The following is a 14,532-nucleotide window of genomic DNA, read 5'->3' as shown; positions in this document are numbered from 1 at the left end:
TTTTCGCTAATGATAAAGATTGTGTATAATGCTGATGTATAAAAATATACTTTGTTTAACCGTTTCAGAAAAGTGGCGTGTTACAATATGCTTAGTCATGAGGAGATATAAAGCTGTGAAATAATAGGCATTTATTTTTCCATATGAGTCAAAAAAATTAGTACCTACTAGTAGTAGCAGTGCTAGTATTTGTAGTAATAGAATGCGCAACCTACGCTTTTTATGTTGACGGATCTGTCTTCCATTGTTTTTATATTCTAGCATGTTATGTATGCCCTCATATATTACACCATTTCATGAAAGAAACCACCCAGATGTTGAATGTCCTCTCTTTGTACAGGCAATTCCAAGAATAACGATGACATAATAATTAATAAGGCATTTCGATGCTTTATATCTTCATACAATTGGCCAGATCTGTGATTTCGGTAACAGATGGACTTAAAAACTATTCACGTAAAACATTTTTTAAAGTCTAAAATCTTAGAAAAACGGAAATGTTCTTACCTCTTCCCTTGTAAACCAATTTGCTTTTTTCATGAAAAAATCTTCTGATAAATCATTAACTTCAATACATTCACTTATATTTTTACTTAGAAGAACAATATAGTTTTTTTTTAAATATCTGCGTTATTTATTTGTAGTTTCATGGTCATTTTCTCCATTTTAATTTGGCTTAACAAATGTTAAAGTAACAGCTTGTTTTTAACATTTGTTATTGTGTTTCCAATTTCTTTAAGATAATAATTTTGTTTAAAATAACCAACACTTAAAATTAATTGTTAGCACTATTTTAAGTACTCAACAGCAGTGTGTTGGTAATGATTTTGCACATGTAAGGCAATTTTTTATTAAAGTCTGAATATTGTAGAGTAAGTCATGAAACATGTACCGTTACTGTATAAAATCACAACCTGTTATTGTAGACCGTGATCCATAAACAAAAAGCTGACAAGTGACTGTTGTAGATGGCTAGATAGGTTAAGATATGACTTCATATTTAAAAAAATCTCAGCATCGTTATCACAAAGTGACGATATAGGGATTTTAATGTAGTGAACTGTACTATAAAGGCCAGGAAATTTTCATATTGTAGGTATAAAATTCTTCAATCACTCTTTCTGCTTCTGGTCCATGTGAAAATTGTATGTAATGCCGCCTCATAGAAGTAATTGCTCCTGAAACCTTTTTGATATATTTACTCATTGACATTTTGAAACATTACATACTGAAACCGACTATATTTAGATGAAAAAAAATCTTACTTAGAGTTAATAGTAGCTGTTGAATTGAAGTGTGTCCTATAGGCCTATGTGTTTTGTGGAATATTAAAGTCTGGGTTCAGTTTCTTGCAACATTTTGAGGAGTACGGATGCTATTCATAGACATTTCGCTAGCCCATGCTACGAGAGTGCTAAACTAGTCCCATCTATATACTGATTACTTGCACAGGATTCATATCATATCATATCATATCATATCATATCATATCATATCATATCATATCATATCATATCATATCATATCATATCATATCATATCATATCATATCATATCATATCGTATCATATATCATATCATATCATATCATATCATATCATATCATATCATATCATATCATATCATATCATATCATATCATATCATATCATATCATATCATATATCGCTAACACTGGTTTATGAATGCGAAAAACGTTAGTTCGCTGATCATCTACCGGAAGCCCGCGCTAAGAATTTCTATGAATATGGCCCTACATGTTTTAATAATCCATAGGCTATCGTGTTAGAAATTGAATATCATACATAGTACAACAATCATTATTCCTATTTACCATATCACTTTTAGGTTCCAAATGTTCTAAATATTGAATATATAGGTCTAATAGGTCAGCATTAACATAAGCAGCCAATATGATAATCAGTTGATTTCTAAATATTATCTCTTTATATAAACTTAAAAATGATGTATTAAACATTCCAAAGTGTCTTTTAAATTTTATCATGCCAACTATATATTCAACATGCCCTACAGAGAGAGACGAAATATTCCTTTCACAATTCCTCTTTGAACAGCTTGGGGTCCTCTGCCATATTTAACTAATTGTCAAATGAGTTAACTGCCTAAAATACTACAGTTAAAGTTAACAAATACTTAACACTCTGTTAAGCCAAACGAATGTTGAAGACATGAAAAAAGAACTCTACTTAACAAACTAGTTAGAGTTTAACAGTAATTAAACATTCTCGCAATACTTGGAGAAACCAGTCATTAGAAACTCAACACAAAACATTCACACCTTACGTAATTAAAGAAACAGAATAGAAGTCATTCAGCTGTCGTGTGCTAAGCGCAATATTTTAATTATTGTTTGTAATATATCTATTTACACTTTATGTGAAGGTGTTGTGTCCCGCGCCGTGGCGCCGCGGTCTAAGGCATTCTGTCTAGGACTCGTGTTACAGAATGTGTGTTGGTTCGAGTTCTCATGGGGGAAGAAATTTTCTCATGAAATTTCGGTCAATGTATGCGACCGGTGCCAACCCAGCGTCGTGATGCACTTGGGAAGCTACGAAAGGTATCGAAATCCAGTTGCGAAAGCTGCTATAACAGCTGGGGGGATCACCGTGCTAACCACACGATACCCCCATTTTGATTAGATGATCGTCCACCTCTGCTGCGGCATGTGGACGTGAGGGTATCAGCCGGCTGGTCGGTCATGGTCCTTTACGGACTGTCGCGCCACGGATTATTATTATTATTATTATTATTATTATTATTATTATTATTATTATTATTATTATTATTATTATTATTATTATTATTTACTTACAAATGGCTTTTAAGGAACCCGAAGGTTTATTGCCGCCCTCATATAAGCCCGCCATCGGTCCCTATGCCGTGCAAGATTAATCCACTTTCTATCATCATATCCCACCTCCCTCAAATCCATTTTAATATTATCCTCCCATCTACGTCTCGGCCTTGAACAAAGAATCCTGGTCCTAATTGGTGATTATTGTTTCCTTCCCCATAATACAAAAAGTAATCTCCCATTTGTGATATGCCATTCCCATCTAACCTAACCTCTTGTACTCCCACGAAGTCTATTCTATATCTAGCTAGTTCTTTTGCTACTAATTTTATCCCTCCTGTTCTATAAAGACTAGTTACGTTCCAAGTGCCAAATCTCATAACCTTATTCCTTTGCTGCGGTCGTGCCAGAGAATCAGTCTCATTCCGAGGCTTATTGTAGAAATTCGTAACAAGCTGTTTTTTACGGTGATGGGTTGTTAGTCCTTCGCCCAACCCCCAAGCTGGAGGACCACCCCTTATCGGCTGTCCACGACTGCTTATTCAATATATTCGCAGCTACCCTCCATATCTGGAGACCGTCTCCTCTATTCGCAACCTGAGGACGCGCCATGCCGTGGTGATAGGGACCCATAATACATGGATGTTTATTATTATTACTATTATTATTATTATTGTTGTTGTTGTTATTGTTATTATTATTATAACTTACTTACAAATAGCTTTCAAAGAACCCGCAGGTTTTTTGCCGCCCTCACTTAAGGGTATATGTACGTGAACGACCACAAATATTATCAGGAAATGCAGGCTTTAAATTTCTAAACTTTTATAAGAAAATGAACTCACAATTGGACAAAAATTACAAAGTACTAGAACAAGACTTATTACAACTTAAATATCTGATAAAAGTATAAAAAAGTTTACTATTAATATTTTTCAAACCAGTTTTATCAGAGTATGAAAAAAAAAAAAACAAATAAATTCTGCAGTTACATCATTTGGTAACCATAACATTGTTAAGGTTTCTCTAACATCTTTAATATTTTTCCTGAATGTAATAAACACTTATTTCTGAAAAGTAGACTATTCTCAGACAGGTAGAGTTGTTTATTTTAACGTAATTAATTTTTTATTGTCCTATATAATATATATTAAAATTTACATAATGTTTTGTGACCTAATTTTTCTATTTAAAAATGGGCATTATTGTAGTCTACCTTTTGCATAAATTCATGTTAAATCAGTGTACAAAATTTCAGAATTCTGTCTCTAATGGCTGTGGAGTTATGAAATAACTTATGTGTGAAAATGTTCAAATTTTGGAAAATTCAATTTAAAGTCAAAAGTGAATTCTTAAAAATATTATTAGTAACCTATTTTATACTTTGATAGATATTTAAGTTCCAATAAGTCTTGTTGTGATACTTTGTAATTTTTGTCCAATTGTGAGTTCATTTCCTTATAAAGTTTTACAAATCTAGAGCCTGCATTTTCTGATAATAATTAATTGTGGTTATTCACGTATACATACCCATAAGCCCACCATCGGTCCCTATCCTGTGCAGGATTAATCCAGTCTCTATCATCATATCCCACCTCCGTAAAATCCATTTTAATATTATCCTCCCATCTACGTCTCGGCCTCCCCAAAGGTCTTTATTATTATTATTATTATTATTATCATTATTATTATTACTAGTATTATTATTATTATCATTATTATTAAGATGATGTAAAAATCATGTAATATGATTACCTAGAGGTTAAAGAAACTTTACACTGCTCGTGGTTTTTACGGCCGAAGGCCAGTGCCGATAAATGAACCACCCGTGACATAAAGTTTCACTTTAGACAAATAACCGTTATGAGGTAGTGAAATAAAAAATCCATGGCAATGGCAATGCGGCGCGTAGAGGACAAGGTCCACCTGTCGACTAATGCCCTCACGCCCACATGCCTCAGAAGAAGTAAATGATTAACTAGTAAAGGAGTAACGCGTGGTTAGCACGATGATTTCCCTGTCAATAATAGTTGGCTTTCGAAAACGGATTTTGCTACTCATTGTAACTCGCAAAAATTACCATGGTGTTGCGTGGTCACCTGTCCCACACATGATGTCTTCGGTAATGCATTCTTGACGGCAATAATATCCCGGTGCCAGGTATGGTCTCCTATCGTTGTTTTTGATTTTACGACGCTTTATCAAGTACTGTGGTTGTCTAGCGTCTGAGAGAGATGAATGTGATGATTCCAGCGAAATGAGTCGAACGTTCAGCGCTGGAAGTTACCCAGCATTTAAATCCCGGGAAAAATTCCAACCAGGTAACTTGTCCCAACCGGGATTTAAACCCGAGTCAGCTCGTTTCACGATTAGATCGTTACTCTACAGCGATAGACCCTGGTCTCTTATCGTATCGGGAGTAGCTGAGTAGCCAAGTTTTGTGAACTGAATGACTATAGCAATAGTCAATTATTTGCTGCATCTTCGAAAACGAAATCAGTAATTAGCCCGAAACGTTGAAAATAAGTCTTTAAATATAATTTTAAATGCCAAAACATTACACCGTGAATCTTTCACTATCCGATACAAATATTAATAATGAAATGTCTAGTAATTGATACAGTGTCGTTAAATAACCAAGTAAAAATAATGAAATGATCGATATATAAGCATAAAATTTATGTTGAAGTTTGTACAATGCAAAAAGGAAAATTGAAAAGTTTATAACTTAGCTGTTGAGAATAGTAAAATTGATAAAAAAAATTACGTAACGACTGCGACTTATATTGACAGAGAAATCTTTATTAAATAAAAAAAAAATACATACGTCATAAGATTTTGAAATCAGAAGCATCTCAATACAAAAAACTAGTACACATAGCAATAACTTTAAAATTACCTATATTGCAGAAAGATTATCCACTTACCATAAACTTAGGAGTTACTACTTCGGTTGATTTGTTAATGTTAACAGTAACTTTTTGTAATAAGTTACGCACAGTAATCGCTTTAGTCTTTCTTTAAATTGCTACTGAACCTTACTAAAGAAATGCTATTGTTCCGCAATCAAAGGCGACTATAACTACAGCTTTCTGTAACCAAAACATTAGGCCTACTAATCATAGGGTTTACGACAATCCATTGTTCACTGGAAATGGAGAGTACTCTATTATCTATAATGAAAGAACACGAAATCATGTGCGTTGAGTTTAACGACGTGACGTAAAACTATTAATTTTCATAACTTTAGCAATGTGATTTTACATAAAAATATTTAAGACATCTAGTGAAAGTTTAATCAATAATTATTACAAATTATATCTTCCACAAATTTGTTACAGTAGTGAAGTTGTGAGAACAATAAATGTAATAACTAGATAAATAAGTAAGTCATATAGTTGGCTATGAAGTGATACCTCGCATCCAAAAAATGGTCGTTCAGTTTAACTACAATTTTATTTAGAATAACTAATTTATCATTATGTTTATAAAATTGGATATTTAACGTATATTTTTTGCTCAAGCAGAAATATATATATATATATATATATATATATATATATATAACGTTTGTCTATTTTGAGAGAAATTAATTTTTAAGACAATTTTGTGACTCATCTTCAAATTGACAGATACGAGGTATTACTTCTTAGCCACCGATATGGAGGTTTATTCTAAATGTATTACAAGTACAATAATTAATTTTTTAGTGATACGAAATATCAGTATTTTGTGCTGATTAGGTTTAAAAAAAATGCTTTGACCTATACTGTTTGATGCTTATAAATTGATTACTTCAACATTCTAATACAGTTTTGAAAAATGATTTTCTTTTATTCTGTCTTAGCAAACTGCTTTACTGCATCAATAAGAGTTCTGAAAAGTGTATTGCAGAAGAAGGGAAGCAATCTGAATATTTGTATGCAAATAATTTACCTTTTAAAAGATATAGCTAAAAATGTACACATGATCTTTAAATCGTTTTTGTTCTGTTAATACCCTGAATTCAAAGCTATGGCACGTCATGCTTACTAATTTTGAATCAGGATGAAGAATTCAACAGATTTATGAAATGAAATGTAATTGTGTCACTATGAATTTCTATAACACTCTGTATAATTTCCTACAACTTGAAACGGTAAGTTTTGTTAAATCTATTAGGATCATACAAAACTATTTCTAGACACACTATACGCTACTTACGGGAGTTTCCCATGAGAAGTAAAAATGACTTCAGGGAAATTGAAAAACATTTTTCAGCGTAATAACATATTAGCGACTGCTCTATATAGACTGGCAAATGGACGTATCTGTCTTGTCCGATAGGCCTACCTATAAAAGCAGAACTCCTTTCTCTCCCTAATGAACCACGTGTAAGGAAAAGAGGGCACAATGCTGACTTGAAAGACGTATCTCAGAATACTGCATTGTATCTAAATACTGAAAAGTAGGACTGCTTATGATTTCATCGTCATTTGTAGGATGCCTTACATACCAGCTTATTATGTTTCCGAAACTGTTGATGGTTCCTTTTGTCTGCTTAATTTGTAATAGCAATGAATATGAAATGTGAAGGATAACCGATAGTGACTAACGTGCCATACGTCTTCTTTAGAAAGTGACGATTATACTCAGTACCAAAATGTCATTCCGCATTTATCTAAGTTTAGTTCCATACACAGTTGTAGTAGCCTATTTGTATTTATATACATGCATACCATTTCGTATGGCAGGCCATGTGTTTCTATTGGACTGGTGTTCAGGAATCTTATTATGCCGAGATATATTCATGTGCTAGTAACCAAGCGGTGATCAGGCAAGGTTGTGTAATTTTGTACATATCTATTTAGACATTAAGCAGACAATTGCCAAGTATTCGCTAAGTCTTTTAAACGTGCCTGGAAACATTTTGTCAAATGCTTTTGAAGCTTCCACGCTGTATAGCCAAGTCATCGCAGTTATCATCATCATTACCATCGTCATTGGATTTTAAGGATTGATTATTTAAAACGGATCCGTTCTGACTGAAGAGTGTGAACCAGAATATGATATCCACAGAAAGCCAGAATTCTTCGTTATGTCAATATGATGCACGACCACTGCTCAAGGCAACACTTTACAAACACAAGACAGGAACAAATACCGAGTTCCTCTGGGAAGCCATTAAATATTCATTTCCTTTACCAGGAATCGAAGACGGGTCCGCGGATTTGTGGCCAACAAAGCTGCTGCTCAAACCACAGTGGAGGACATAGATTTAGTTAAACGATTAATTATATATACTGTATATGTTTATGTCGTAGATCTTCTAATTTTCCGAACTTATGGAGACAATTGCATTAAAGATGTATTTCCTCCAAGTTCTTAAACTAAGCTTCCACACAAGGAATTTTTAGACTGAAAATTTAAAAATATTACTTGGAATTCGAACCCGAATATCATTTGATCTGTAGCAGTATTGAATGATGTAAACTGTCTTACAACACTGCTGCCTAAGTTCTTTTTTTTTTTTTTCGTTCTACTGTCTTGAAGTAATGAAAGAGACAAGGATAACAAGGGGAATACAAGAAGAAGAAGAAGAAAGAAAAGAAGAAGAAGGGAAATACAAGAAGAAAGAGGAATTACAAGGAGGAAAAGAGAAATAAAAAAGAAAAAATTAAATACAAGGACAACAAGAAATTGCAATGTCAACAAGGGAATTACAAGAAAAACAACTGAAATGAAATTAGAGCAAGGTGAATGAAGGAGAACAAAGATAATACCTTACAAGGGCGAGAGGTAGTTGCACTTTTACGTGATGGTCAATTAAAAATATTTGTATATATATATATATATATATATATATATATATATATATATATATATATATATATAAATCACGTTAGTCAACATTCAGGAATAGTTACAAGGTGGAAACAAACATAATTACAAGTGGTAAGAAATTTTTGGATGTACGTCCTTGTCATAGATGTGGAAACTACGGTTTCCATTGTCTGGTCAAAAGGTGTTCCATTACAAAAGGCTAATCTTCAGAAATGAACCTCATGCTATTCTAGGATTTGGTACAGTGAGACTAAAGGCAACTAACAACAACCACTACATATCTTTAATAGTGTAATGTTTTTGAACAATGAGAATTTGGTGTCGTAATGACAACTTGATGCCGAAATTTTGATTTGATTTCCTGAAAAGAATTTCCAATTTCTAGTAAGTGTGACTTAGTCTGTTAGACGTGAATTTTATTATTTATTATATTAGTGTCATTTACATTATAATTCCTTTTTTGAAACGTGTGTTGTAAAATGTATGTTAAACTCTGTTTGATGAAGATTATTGCATTTTGTAATGCTTAAAGATTAAATAAATATGAATAAATAATATTAAATAAAAATATAAGTACGAAAAACTTTTCCACCTGACAGTATACTCTAGCATTGCTCTTATACGATTTCTGTGACTAAGATTAATCCTTGCAGTTTAGAATTTAACTAAATAAATAATTAAACATTTAGAAGTATTTTCAGTTGTAAATAAAATAAAATAATAAACATAAATGCTTCAAATAAATAAAAAAGGCTGAATATTTACAGGCTGAAGTAATAAGTATGAATTAGTTATTGTACTAGTTGTTATTGTACTATTTATTATTGTTAATAATAATAAGAATAAGAATAATGATAATAATAATAATAATAATAATAATAATGTGGTGATTATTATTATTATTATTATTATTATTATTATTATTATAAGTAATAAGTATGAATTATTATAAGTAAAAAGTATGAATTAGTTATTGTACTAGTTGTTATTGTACTATTTATTATTGTTAATAATAATAAGAATAAGAATAATGATAATAATAATAATAATAATAATAATAATGTGATTATTATTATTATTATCAAGTGCTATATAAAATTTAATGCAAATAATTAGATGTAAATTCTGTATGTTTTGTGACTGTTTTGGCGATAAATGATAAATGGAGGATAAAGCCTTCTTGGATATGTTCAAGTGAAAATATATTGTTGTTGGCGATTTTAATACTTAAAAATGTGTTAAAGAACTTTAATTTTAATTCATGAACATACTAACGAGTATCGGAATTCTAATAAAGGGCACATATCGCATTTTAAAAGTAAACACTTACACATAATTAGCATGTAGTCATTATAATCTTTGACATTTTATCATTGGTACAATTTTAAATTGTATTTCTCAGTATGCCATAATAGGTTTTCAGGCACAGTACTGAAGTAAGAAGAAAGATAAAATAAAAGTAGATATTCAGAAATATGTTTTTGGGTATTACAAGGTGCCTGGAACTTAATATCTCCCATATTTCGCAATTACATACAGGTTTCCATCATCAGGCAGACAGGTGAGATCAGAGGGGCGCTCACTCTGTTGGGCTCGTTATATTCAGCTGTTCCAAAAAAAAAAACTGATAAATGAGCCAAATAGGGTAGGCAGACTCTTTAGGTCATACCAATTTGCCATGGTGATAAATCTATAGATAGTTATGGAAGTTTGGATATGTTAAGTTCCAGCACATGTGAAATATTCAAAATTCTGCTTATGAACACAATAATCTTGAAACTCTGAACACTCATAAAAGAAGACAAAGAGTAATGATGAAAATCCGGCATGAAATAGAAGCTGCAACCAATATCAATACAATTAATAGAACAAAACACAATTAATAGATATAGAACGTTACAGAAATTAATGAATGAAGATTAATTCCACAAATTTTGAAATACAGATCAAGTATTTGGTTTATTTTAGGAAACAAATTAATGTTATATACCAATGAAGGGTTCAGAGCCATATTGGGCCAAGCGCCATTTATTAAAAACGGAGGAAGCAAGAGTTAAAGTTAAATGAATACTATAGTTTAATGAAAATTGACATATCATTTAGTTTTAATTAGTAGCCTATACTTTATATTATTTGCCATATATTTCCATTGAATTATGGTAATAACTTCATTTTAACCCTTGTTTTCTACGGTTTTAGTAAATGGCGCTTAGCACACTATGGTTCTGAACCCTTCAAATATTCCTTGCCGTTCACTGCTGATAATTAAGAGGAGAGGTGCACCTCTCCAATTGCATAGAATTAGTGATATTGAAACATTCGCATATCTCAGTAGCTTTCAGTCCTGGTAAAATTAAATTGGGGAAAACTTACAATATATCTTTTCTATTTCATTATACATTTATAATATTTTCAAACATGTTTTAATTAACAGTAGACCACCGCTGTGGAATAACGGTTAGCACGTCTGATCGTGAACGAGCGGACACGGGTTCAAATCCTGGTTTGGACAAGTGGCCTAATTGTGGTTTTTCCGGGATTTACCCTCAACCCAATAAGAGCAAATGCTGAGTAAAATTCGGCGCTGGACCCTAGACTCATTTCGCTGGCATTATCACCATCATCTAATTCAGACGCTAGATTACCATAGTAGTTGATAAATCGTCATAAAATAACCAATTAAAATAATTAACAATAACTCGGTTTCAAAATTTTGGAAGGAAATTGTCCAAACATGAGCATTTCCGTGACATTTTCCACAAATTTATGAATTTAATTTTTTTTTTTACTTTAAAAATATTGTAATAATGATGAATAACTTACACTAAAAAATTGTATCTACTTCTTGAAAAATATTATTTTCTTCAATTTTTATAGATTATTTTATTATTTTAACACTTGCATGAGCTACACCTATAGATTAATATATATATATATATATATATATATATATATATATATGGATAATAAATGCTACAGCTAAAATTAGCCTACATCTTATTAAAATATAAAAATACACAAGCATGCAACATTTATTTAAAATGTATAAAAAAAACTTTTTAAGTTGTCAGGGAAAACAAAGGAAAATTTTAATGTTTCGGAAAATAAGCAACAAAATAAAATTTAACTTCCAAGGAAGTGAAACTGATGAAAGTTGAAGGTCATATCTCAAACACTATTAGACATACATAAGAAATTCTTTCACCACAAAAAAGGGAAGGAATGCATTGTATAAACTAAAAAGAAGTAGATTAAATATTGTCCATTTCTTAACTATGAATTTGTACTTTTCTCCTTGAATATTTACAGGCGAAGTAATAAGTTTGAATTAGTTATTGTACTAGTTGTTATTGTACTATTTATTATTATTATTACTATTATTATTATTATTATTATTATTATTATTATTATTATAAACTAGAAAATCATGTTTCATGGTTAATCTAGTTTCAGTTTAAAATTACAGTCCGAAAGTCCTTTAACTGGACACCCCCGGTTTCATCATTCTTAAGCTGATGTCCCATCGCCCCGTGTCGATGCGGTTTATATGTTGGATTCACTTACAGCACAGTTCTTCACTTTTGTAGAAAACTAAAATAATTTTGATTTCCTCAATAATTTCCGGATTTCTTTTATAACTTTCTTACGTGAAGTTCGCTATTTTGATTAACTCTGCACCCCTTTCACCTATTATCTTTGATTTATTTCGTTTTCGTGAACCCAAGTTTCTCGTCCTTGAAGTGGAGTAGGTATTGCTAAAGTTAATGATTTTAGGCTCGTGTGCTTATGGTCCTAACGTTCATAATAATGGTATGAAAGTTGTTTGTTTCATTATTATGTGCACAAGTTGAAAAAAATTGAACGAGATGAACATCTGAGTCATTTGGGCAGATCGGGATTTCCAGACATTCTGTAAGGTACAGTCTTGCACTAAAGTGATTTGTACGATGAAGATACAGAGAAATTGATTAAACATGTACTAATATTATAATTGTGTTGAACATTTTTATGCTCTCACAATTTGACGTAATTTTTACTATAGGCCTAATATAAAGGATCATTTATTTTTTATTTTTGTGTGTGAGATGAAACTTTTATATCCATAGCTTTTTTCACACGCTATTACATACTAAAGTTAAGTCTCTCTCTTTCCATAAAATATTCCATAAATTTTCTATTATAACGCTTTAAAAATTACACCAAATTATATCTGCAAATGTTTGTTCATACACAGTTTTAATATTACCAGATTTATAATAATTTTTCCATCCATTGAGATAAATTACACGTATCATGCAAATCTAGCTTTCAGGTAGTAGCTACCTGTGAAGCAGGTTTGAATAATTTCAAAGAAAAATTATTCCGGTCCCGGAACAATTTTTCCTTGAAATCATTCAATAACACATATCCTTTGTAATTTGTTCGCCGAATACCTACAGTAGATCTACTCTAAAATCTGCGGTGTGCAGTGATCTGTATTATGTGCTGGATATTTTAGTAGGCCTATATGAATAGTAATTTTCTATGATACGGGCAATGAAATGAATTTTTTTTAGATAAGTTTCTGCTTACATGTATCAACTTCAAATGGATATATAGACAGTGTATTTCTCAAATCAAGAGAGGAAATATAAGAAACAAGTGTTTAATTTATAATTATTAAAGTAGAACCCTTTATTTCAGTCGGTCCTTCTGTTACTATATGATTCAATTTTCCTGCCGTCTTTAAGGATGCTATTTATAGACATTTCTCTAGCCCGCGCTACGAGCGTGTTAAACTAACCCCGGCTATAGACTGGCTACTAGTACGGGATTCATATCATATCAAATAAATTAAGAGAGTTTGCAAGTGAAAGTAGCCAAGACAAAAGCTAACCATGCTGCCAAGGAACATATTATAAAATGAGAATTTGTTTCTTTAAATCCAAAAACAAATAATATTAATTGAATTTTTGTGACTGACTTAGGCAATTTACACTTCTTTATGGTGTTTATATGTATGTATTATTTCTTGTTTCGCTCTGAGTTATCTCTCAACCCTGGTAAAGATTGGAGTTAATTGCTGGTTTAAAGAGAAGAATTTCTTGTCACACGTGTGAACTGAATCCTAAATACACAATGGAACACTTAGTTAACAACAAAGTGGGTATATTTTCAGAGAAACACACTTTCAGCTAACTTCCGAATCGCCTTAGTCCGGCATCGGAAACGCACTTCGAAGTCGAACGCTGACGACGTGTTTGAACTATTAGCTTGTCCGCACTCACCTTGCGGCCGGCTGAAGAACAGATGGGGAGAACCTTCCGCTCTGTGCAGGCTCCAGCACAACACTGGAGCTACTTTCTCGTCGTCTCAGGGTAATTCCCACCTGATTGTTGTACTGGGTGGGGGAAATGAAAGCTGTTGGTAACACAGCCCGCTTCTCTACCGTCGAGTGTGACGAGTCTCATGGTTTCTCGGATCATTTCCCAAGACTTGACGTAACTGGATATAATAAAATGTGTGTTTGCGCCGTTTTGCTTGCAATATTTGAACAAATTCGCCGTTGCGACACACTTGATGAGCGGGCTTGAATTTCCGGGGATTGTTCTCCAATGCTTTACAAATTTTTGTAATATAATCGTTGCAAAATTTCGAATAAGTCCATTTTGTTCCATTTCCGGATCTCGTAAGCGATTAGTTTCGTAATGACTGTGACCATGTCTTACACTTTGCTATCTTTACCTAGATTTCTCATAATATTCCTCTCCATTAAGTAATTGTAATTTATGCCAAATACCTTCAATAAAATATACAACTCAAAATGTTCTGAGGAATATATTTCATGGTGATCATTTTCACGTGTTAATATTGAACTAATATCAATTAATGTTGTTTGGTTTCAGTCAATATTCA

At 32.1% G+C, this 14,532-nt stretch overlaps 1 protein-coding gene across 1 annotated transcript in view; it reads right to left on the bottom strand.

Annotated features, from left to right (window-relative positions):
- Positions 1-14,015, bottom strand: part of LOC138706235 (alpha-tocopherol transfer protein-like) — a 152,190-nt gene extending 138,175 nt beyond the window's left edge. Inside the window, exon 1 of the mRNA XM_069835282.1 lies at positions 13,905-14,015. The gene's annotated coding sequence lies outside the window, so the exon portion shown is untranslated. The remainder of the gene's footprint in view (positions 1-13,904) is intronic.
- Positions 14,016-14,532: the final 517 nt, after the last annotated feature.

Source organism: Periplaneta americana, chromosome 9, assembly GCF_040183065.1.
Source record: "Periplaneta americana isolate PAMFEO1 chromosome 9, P.americana_PAMFEO1_priV1, whole genome shotgun sequence".
Classification (NCBI taxonomy): Eukaryota; Metazoa; Arthropoda; class Insecta; order Blattodea; family Blattidae; genus Periplaneta; species Periplaneta americana.
Note: the sequence above shows the minus strand (reverse complement) of the source record. Positions and strands in the feature narration are given on the sequence as shown.